The sequence below is a fragment of the Chrysochloris asiatica genome, unplaced genomic scaffold (genome assembly GCF_000296735.1).
Source record: "Chrysochloris asiatica unplaced genomic scaffold, ChrAsi1.0 scaffold00057, whole genome shotgun sequence".
NCBI classification, from domain to species: Eukaryota; Metazoa; Chordata; class Mammalia; order Afrosoricida; family Chrysochloridae; genus Chrysochloris; species Chrysochloris asiatica.
In genome coordinates, this window is record NW_006408575.1 from 4,765,236 (window position 1) to 4,774,059 (window position 8,824).

The 8,824-nt window shown below is 40.5% G+C and overlaps 1 pseudogene; it reads right to left on the reverse strand.

The window, feature by feature from the left end:
* LOC102834683 overlaps positions 1–8,264 on the reverse strand; it is a 43,209-nt pseudogene extending 34,945 nt beyond the window's left edge.
* Positions 8,265–8,824: the final 560 nt, after the last annotated feature.

Below are 8,824 nucleotides of genomic sequence, written 5' to 3' on the forward strand. Positions count from 1 at the left end.
TGTAGGCATACAGATATTAGTCTATCACAGAAAGTGTTGCACTTCATTACTTATCTTGATATGTTCTTTTTGAAGATGAAAGCAACCCCATTCTTCTTCAATTTGTCATACCCGGCATAGTAAGACACGTGTATTGTCAGGTTCAAAATAGTCAATACCAGTTCATTTCACCTCACTAATGACTAGGATATCATTCCATTTATATTTTTTGATATATTCCATTTCATTTTTGACAATTTCTAATTTTCCTAGATTCATACTTCATACATTCCATGTTCTGATTATTAATGGATGTTTACAGCTATTTCTCTTCATTTAAAATTGTGCCCCATCAGCAAATGAAGGTCCCAAGGGCTTTATTCCATTCATGTCATGGTCACCTTTTGCCCAGTTGCATTTTGAGTGCCTTCCAACCTGAGGGGTTCATCTTCTGGCCTATATCTGGCAATATTGTGGTGCTCTTCATCATGTTTCAGTATTCAATAATCTGGTACAGACAGTGTTCCTCAGCTATTCATAAGGTTTTCAGTGACTAAATATTCAAAAGTAGTTTGTTTTCCCTTCTTCCTAGTCTGTCTTTGTCTGAAAGTCCAGTTGAAACTTGTCCACCATGGGTGTCCCTGATGGTATTTAAAATACTTGTGGCATAGCTTCCAGAATCACAACAACACATAAGCCACCACAGTATGACAAACTGACAGATGAGTTGAGGAAGATTGGAGGTAGAACAGCATATTTGTGTGCTGATGGGAATGATCAGAGGGTTAAAAATTGATGACAGAGAACAGAGGGAGGAATTACTGTAGCACTATTTGCAGAGAGAATGGGATCCAGTGGACAAGCTTTAGTTGTTGCCAAGTTAACTCCAAACTCAAGGCAACTCCACTGAGAACAGAAGGAAGCATTGCCCAGTCCTGGGCACCTTCACAACCATTGGTATACTCAAGTTCATAGTCAGGAGCCGCTGTGCATTCTGGGTGTCCAACTTCTTCCAGCACTGTGTTATTATTATTAAGTGCCGATGAGTCATTTCTGACTCATAGTGACCCTGTATATGTTTCTAATGCTGTAAATATTTACGGGGGCAGAAATCCTTTTCTTTCTCTCATGGAGTGTCTGGTGGGTTTGAACTGTCTACCTTGCAGCTCTGTGTTTACTCTACAGTGCCACATAAGTGCTCATAGTGTATACTACTTTGTTGTGATCATAGGTTGCCACTCACTAGATCACTGGCCTTTCTTCCTAGTTTGTTTTAGACTGAAAGCTCCACTAAAAGCAGTCCACCGTGGATGACCCTGCTGATGTTTGAAATACTGAAGGTAGAGTTTACAGCATCACAGTAACGCACAAACCACCACGGTACAACAGACTGACAGATGGGAGGTGACTACAAGTGGTGGGCTCTTATTAACGTTAATTTATAGAAAAGGAAACTTAAAACAGAGCAATTAGGGCTTTTGCCTGAAGTCAGCCCAAGTAATGGAGGCAGGATTGAAAGGCAGTCCCCCTTGACTGCAGAGCCAGGGACTTCCCTTCGAGTCTGTGCTGGTAGTTTCACTTTTGTGAATCAGTCCTAAGAAAATAATTTGAAACTCAGAGACCCAACATTAAGCCCAACTTTGTATATTTTAACTGAAAAAAATAAACAATCTTAACATTGAGGGGCAGGAGAAAGTAAGTAAACTTACGTCACTCAGCTCCCCTTACTGGTGGGAAACAAACCCTGGAAAGAGACAAACAGGGGATGACAAACACTAAAATGACCTCATCTTTTTGGGACTCATCCAGGCCCCTTCTTCAGTGGGTATCCTATCCAGTAGTTTTCATAAAGCAGACAGTCTGATATTTGGAGAGAGAATGGGACCTAGTGTACAAATTTGCTCCCATTCATTGCAATGTTGAAGAACTCCATGGGCAAACTATTGAAAGATGCAGAAAGCATCAAAAGAAGATGGAAGGAACCACAGAGTCACTGTAGCAAAAAGAAATGGTCTGTGTTCAACTATTTCAAGAGGTAGCATACAATCAAGAGCCAATGTACTGAAGGAAGACATCCAAGGTGCACTGAAGGCATTAGGAAAAAACAAGGCTCTGGGCATTGGTGGAATACAAATGGAAATATTTAAAAAATCTGACAAAGCACTGGAGACACTCACTCATCTATGCCAAGAAATTTGGAAGACAGCTACCTGGCTGTCTTCCAAATAGTGATCGGAAGAGATCCATATTTATGCCCATCCCAAAGAAAGGTGACCCAATGGGATGCAGAAATCATCAGATAATATGAATAATATAACATGCAAATAAAATTTTGCTAAAGATAATTCAAAAATGACTACAACCATCCATTGACAGGGAATTGCAAGAGGTTCAGGCAATTTAGAAGAAGATGTGGAATGAGAGATATTGCAGATGTCAGATGGATCTTGGCTGCAAACAAAGAATACCAGAAAGATGTTTACCGGTGCTTAAATGACTATGCAGAGGCTTTCGATTGTGGGGATCATGACAAGCTATGGACAGCATTACAGAGAATGAGTATTCCTGAACACTTAATTGTGCTCATGAGGAACCTATACACAGACCAAGTGGCAGTTGTTCAAACAGAATGATTTAAAATTAGGAAAGGTGTGTGCCAGGGTTGAATTCTTTCACTATACTTACTCAACCTGTATGCTGATCACAGAATCCGAGAAGCTGGATTGTATTAAGAAGAATATGGCATCAGGATTGGAGGAAGACTCATTAACAATCTTGCTTACAACCTTGCTTACTGAAAGTAAAAAGGACTTAAAATGCTTACTGATGAAGATCAAAGACCACAGCTTTTGGTATGGGTTGCACCTCAATGTAAAGAAAACAAAAATCCTCACTACTGGACTAGTAAAATATCATCAAGATGTTGTTGTTGTTATGTGCTGTGGAGTCAGTTCCAACTCATAGCAACCCAGTACAGGGTTTCTGAGGCTGTAAATCTTTACAGGAGCAGAAAGCCTCATCTTTCTCCCATGAACAGCTGGTAGTTTCGAACTGCTCACCTTGCGGTTTGCAGCCTGATTCGTAACCACTATGCTACCAGAGCTCCTTTATCATCAAGATGGAAGTTGTCAAAGACTTCATTTTGCTCAAATCAGCCATCAACACTCATAGAATCAGTAGTGAAGAAATCAAATGACGCATTGGATTAGGCAAATCTGCTGCACAAGACCTCTTTTAAGTGTTCAAGAGAGCAAAGATGTCAATTTGAGGAGTGAGGTGCCCCTGACCCAAGTCATGATATTTTCAGTAACCTCAGATTCATGTGATAGTTGGACAACGAATAAAGAAGACCATAGAAGAATTGAGTTATAGTGTTGGAGGAGAATAATAAAAGTACCATGGATTGCCAAAAAAAAAAATCCAAATAGATCTGTGTTGGAAGAAGTACACCCAGGATGGTTAGACTTCATCTCTCATACTTGGTACATATCATCAGGAGGGACCAGTCCCCGGAGAAGGACATCATGTTTGGTAAAGTAGAGGGTCAGTGGAAAAAGGAAAGACTCCCTATGAGATGGATTGGCACAATGGCAGCAGCAATGGGCTCAAGCATAGCAATGGGTGTGAGGTTGGTGCAGGACTTGGCAGGGTTTCTTTCTGTTGTACTAGAAGTCAGTACCAATTAATGACACCTGAAAACAATAATGACAGCTCATGGCAACCTAAATGCACAGTGAATTTTCTCATCTCCCTTCTTAAAACTGCAGTTTCTTGAGTAACATGTAGGAGAAAGTTCAAGATCTTTGTACACGCCTCTGGAAGCTGGAAAATGGTTGGATACTGCCACCTGCTGGCCAATTCCAGTTCTGCCTGGCCTCCCCCCATGAAAGACTGAAACGTTGTGACTTCCCTTCCCAGAGACGGGTTTCCCTTCAAGCACACCAGTGGAGGGAACCCTGGAGGTGGGGAGGGTGGAGGTGGTGGTGGGAGGTGGGTGGTGGGTGGGTGTTGTTGCTATGTGCTTTGACAACTTCCATCTTGATGATAAAGGAGCTCTGGTAGTGTGGTGGTTACAAATCGGGCTGCAAACGTCAAGGTCAGCAGTTCAAAACTACCACGGGAGAAAGATGAGGCTTTCTACTCCTGTAAAGATTTACAGCGTCGGAATCCCTGTACAGGGTCGCTATGAGTTGAGTTGGAACTTAACCCACGGCACACAACAACAACAACATGATTGCTAATAAGTCCCTGTACGTCCTGTCACGGGACCTGATATTTATCCATAAAATTGAGGATTTCTCACATTTTAAAAAGCAAATATTCTAGGGGGAAAAAAAAGAAAATGTAAGCCGTTGGTATGAAGCACAGTATTTTCTGCTATGGGGTTTCAAAGGAGTCTTGATGTCACTGTGATTAAAGATTAGTTGCTAATCGAAAGGCTGGCAGTTCAAACCTACCAGCCACTCGTTGGGAGAAAGATGTGGTAATCTACGTCTGTAAAGATTGGTAGTGCTTGAGTGCTGTGGAGTTGGTTCTGACTCACAGTCTTGGAAGCTGTGACAGTTCTACTCTGCCCTATGAGTTGGACAGAAATGGGCATGGGGTTCCAGTATAGTGGGACCCCTTGGTTTTGGACAGGAAGGTCACTTAGAAGTTGGAGAGATTGAGGAGCAGATTACAGGGTTGGAGGCAAGTATATACCAAAGGACAGGATTGAAATCACAGAATTACTTTTCTTGTAATTTATTATTATTTATTTGTTTTATTACAAAATTAATAAATGTTTATTACAGGCAATCAAAATATGAAAAAATTTTAAGCTGTATTCCTACCAATCATGGTTATCATGTTAAAATACCACTGTACTATAGATTCATGATTAATAATGATGATGATAATAATATAAAGCAACATTTACTGAGCACATATACTTACATCTTTATTTACAAGAATGTAAATTTATTCTAATAAATTTATTATAAATATTATATTATCTTTTAAGAATCTTAATGTATTGTGAACATTTATCTATGTAATTAAATATTCTTTAAGACTTACTTTGAATATTGTTGTTGTTGTTATGTGCTGTGGAGTCGGTTCCGACTCATAGCGACCCTGTACAGGGTTTCCAAGGCTGTAAATCTTTACAGGAGCTGAAAGCCTCATCTTTCTCCCATGGAACCAGGTGGTAGTTTCGAACTGCTGACCATGAGATTATCAGCCCGATTCATAACCACTGCGCTACCAGAGCTCCCATTATATGGTAATACCAGAAACCAAATCAAACTGTGGAGTTGATTCCAAGTCATAGTGACCACATAGGATAGAGTAGAGCTGCCTCTGTAAATCTTTAGGACAGAAGGCTGCCACTTTTTTCATGTGCAGAGGTTGATGAGGTCGAGGCTCACTGGGGTCTTTACAGGACAATAGTGTAATTTATATAATTGCCAATTGTTGGACATTTGATTTTTTTCTAGTTTGGGGGATTGTTTTCTAAAACTGAAATACCATATTAATGAGTAATGCATATCCATTAAGATGAAATTAACCCACATTCTCACTAGCAAGGTAGAAGGGAAATTATTGAATCTCAGAATCATCACATATATATTGTAAGTCATGAAATATGTTTGTACCCACGATCTCGTCACTAAATCAGAACTGACTTGATGCTACTAAACAAAATCCCTTCACTATTGAGTAAACTGAGCAGGCACAGTAATTCCATGTAAAAGACATGGGACCTGAGACCCAAGCAGACCCCTTGTCTTAACCTGGATACACAGTGATTCTGTGCCTGAACTCAGACTGCAATCCAGTTTTTCTGAGTCCTGACCCAAGATTGTTTGCTTGACCTTATGCTTTTTTTTTTTTAATCAGAAAAAAGCTGAAGATACAGCATACTTATTTCCTCCAGTTATTCAGACAAAAACACTGGCAATCTTAACAAATTATATAATCCAAGAAACTAAGACTGGTACAGTAAAATTCAAGTCCTTTATTTTGGTAACAATTTTTTTTTTTGACCATCAAATACATTTCTACATGCTTGGTCTCAAACATTTGTCTTTGACAACCAAGTTATCTGTATAAAATGTAAGTAGTATTAACAACAGGACTTGAGACACAATGCATCTGGCCAGCACACACTGCTTTTGTGTATTTTGAGAAACACTACAGCTCATGAAAGAAGAGTGCAATGAACCATCCTGATGGCTTGTCTTCTGGAGAAACTAGTGTCTTTTTAGGAAACAGAAGATACCCAAAAGTTGCACCCCAATTCTTACTGACAACTCTCTAAAAAGGAACATTTCCATTTGATACAGATTTAAAATAATTGCACAGTTCTGAGTGGTCTATTGCTTTTAGATTACTTACATGTCAGAAAATATACAGTCAATTGAAAAAATACCAAAGAGGTGGGGAAAAATGACTTTATGGATCTGTACAGCAAAAATGAGTATCACTTCGATAGGTAGAGAGTCAGGGAGAAAGTGACATTCTTGGACACCAGTAGCACTGAAAGATGGCAGGTTACAAATCTGGTGATGGGAATAAAATGGAGAGCAAGGCCTGTTTTCCCTGGCATCATATTCAAGGACAAGAGGAAGAAAGTCAATCAGTTCTGGAGATCTGGCAGCAAATATTCCATGGAGTCTGTCCACATGGTGGATTCTGTCCTTCAGTCCTGGCACAGAAACAGAGGTGAAAAACCATGTTGACATCTTTGAATGAAATGTTGGATGAACAAAAGGTCTTCAAATTCGTTTTGTATTTTACACCAACAAGATCATAGAGTTTCTTGAGGAAACCAGAGTCTAGGTGATTGTACTTGCTGATTAGTGTGAGAAAATACACTAATTTCATAGCCTTGTCTATATCTGTTAATGTTACAGGCATGTTTCTTCCAACTACCACCATCACTGTGCAACTATAGGTAACAACTGTTTGGTATAAGGTTTTTGGTGATGATGGTTGTTGTGCACCGTGGAGTTGATTCTGACTCATAGCAACCCTGCATAGAGTTTCCAAGGCTGTAAATCTTTACTGGAGCAGAAAGCCTCATCTTTCTCCTGTGGAACAGCTGGTAGTTTCGAACTGCTGACCTTGAGGTTAGCAGCCCAACTCATAACCACTATCCTACCAGAGCTCCTTAATAAGGCTTTTAGAGAAGCAATATCAGATAGTCTTCAGGTCTTGACAAAACCAGTGATGATCATGTATTTGATGCTGCTTCTTTGGGCTGCTTTTAATAACTGTCCCTGAAGGCTCAGTCGTCCTTACTTATCAATATCTTCTTCCATTCGAGCAAAAACATGAGGGCCAATGAAAGAGGCTTCATCCTCCTCTTCTTGGATGTCCTCCAGAGCACCAGGTTTTTCACTTATGCTAATCTGCCATCAGGCACTACGGATTCCCTGTCTGCATTTCCAGTATCTACAGGAAGGTACTCTGGTAGCGTAGCGGTTACGAATCGGGCTGCGAACCACAAGGTCAGCAGTTCGAAACTATCAGCCGCTCCACAGGAGAAAGATGAGGCTTTCTGCTCCAGTAAAGATTTACAGCCTCGGAAACCCTGTACAGGGTCACTATGAGTCGATACGGACTCCACAGCACATAATAACAACAATAAACAGGAAGATACAACAACTACCGACTCTCCTCCTTCAATGACCTTAGGGAATACAGAGATAGCAGCCTTTGGTAGGTGCCTCTTCAAGTTCAATGGTTTCCCTGTGTATCTCTAGAAATCTCCTTACAGTGCAAAGTGCTGTGTAGAGGATAACCTCGCTTTACACAATATGACACAGAATTCAATGGATGACACTGAGTGTTCTTTTGCCAGCTGGAATACAGCAGTTGTACAGGGAACTCTCTGCTGCGGTTTATTAGCAGCTCTTGTACTTCAGTCCCACTGTGTGAATAATGAACTGGAAAGCTAGATTAAATCCTTTGGTCAGTTTTTCTTCCCCTGTCCAGCAATCTTTACATTTCTTACGTTTCTGTAGGCCCTCCTTCAAATCGAATCCTGCAAGCATGAAGATACTTCCTGACAGGATTCTTATCCATGAGATTCATTGCTGGTGTTCACAATGGCTGTCCACATCTCCTTTCCAAATAACCACTTTTTCATTGATATTCTTATTATAAGGAAAAGGTCATCTAATAGTGTCTTCCTGTGATTTTTCAGTGTCAGCAAAATTCATTCTATCTTCATACAAGTCACTCCAACTTGGTAGTGTATCCACATCCACAAATTGGGAAGATGCACCCAAGGAATCCATTGAATGGAAACTTCAGCTCTCGTGTCCTAAATTCTTCAGCAAGTCAATATTCACTGGAGACTTTAGAGCACTCTGGCATTCCCTTCCGGGCAGCAGGGCGGCGGGTGAAGCTCCCTGTAGAAGCAGCCACATGACATCTCTGGACAGCCCTTGCCAGGACTGCACGGGTAATGTGGTCTAAGTCCCACACACGATTTCTTGAATCCCATAAACAAACTCACTTTATTAGGTTTAGCAGCACTTTCTGGTCATCAGGACATATTTTTGAAGGTGTTTTCAAGGCAGCCCATTAGTGTAGTCAAGACTTTACCTTGACTGCTAAGTGCAGAGTTACAGAAAGGCTGGGGTGTTCCTGTGAAAACAATAGGCCTAAAACTAGTTGTAACTGCAAAAAAGCAGTGTAGCACTGCAATGCTATGAGGGTAACTGAAAAGCATTGTTACCATACTAGGGTTCCAGGTCAATTATGCACGGGTTCTTCTGAACAAAGCATGTTTAAACATGTCTCTGTAATTGTTGTTGTTAAGTGCTGTCATGTGGGTTCTGGATCATACTGATCC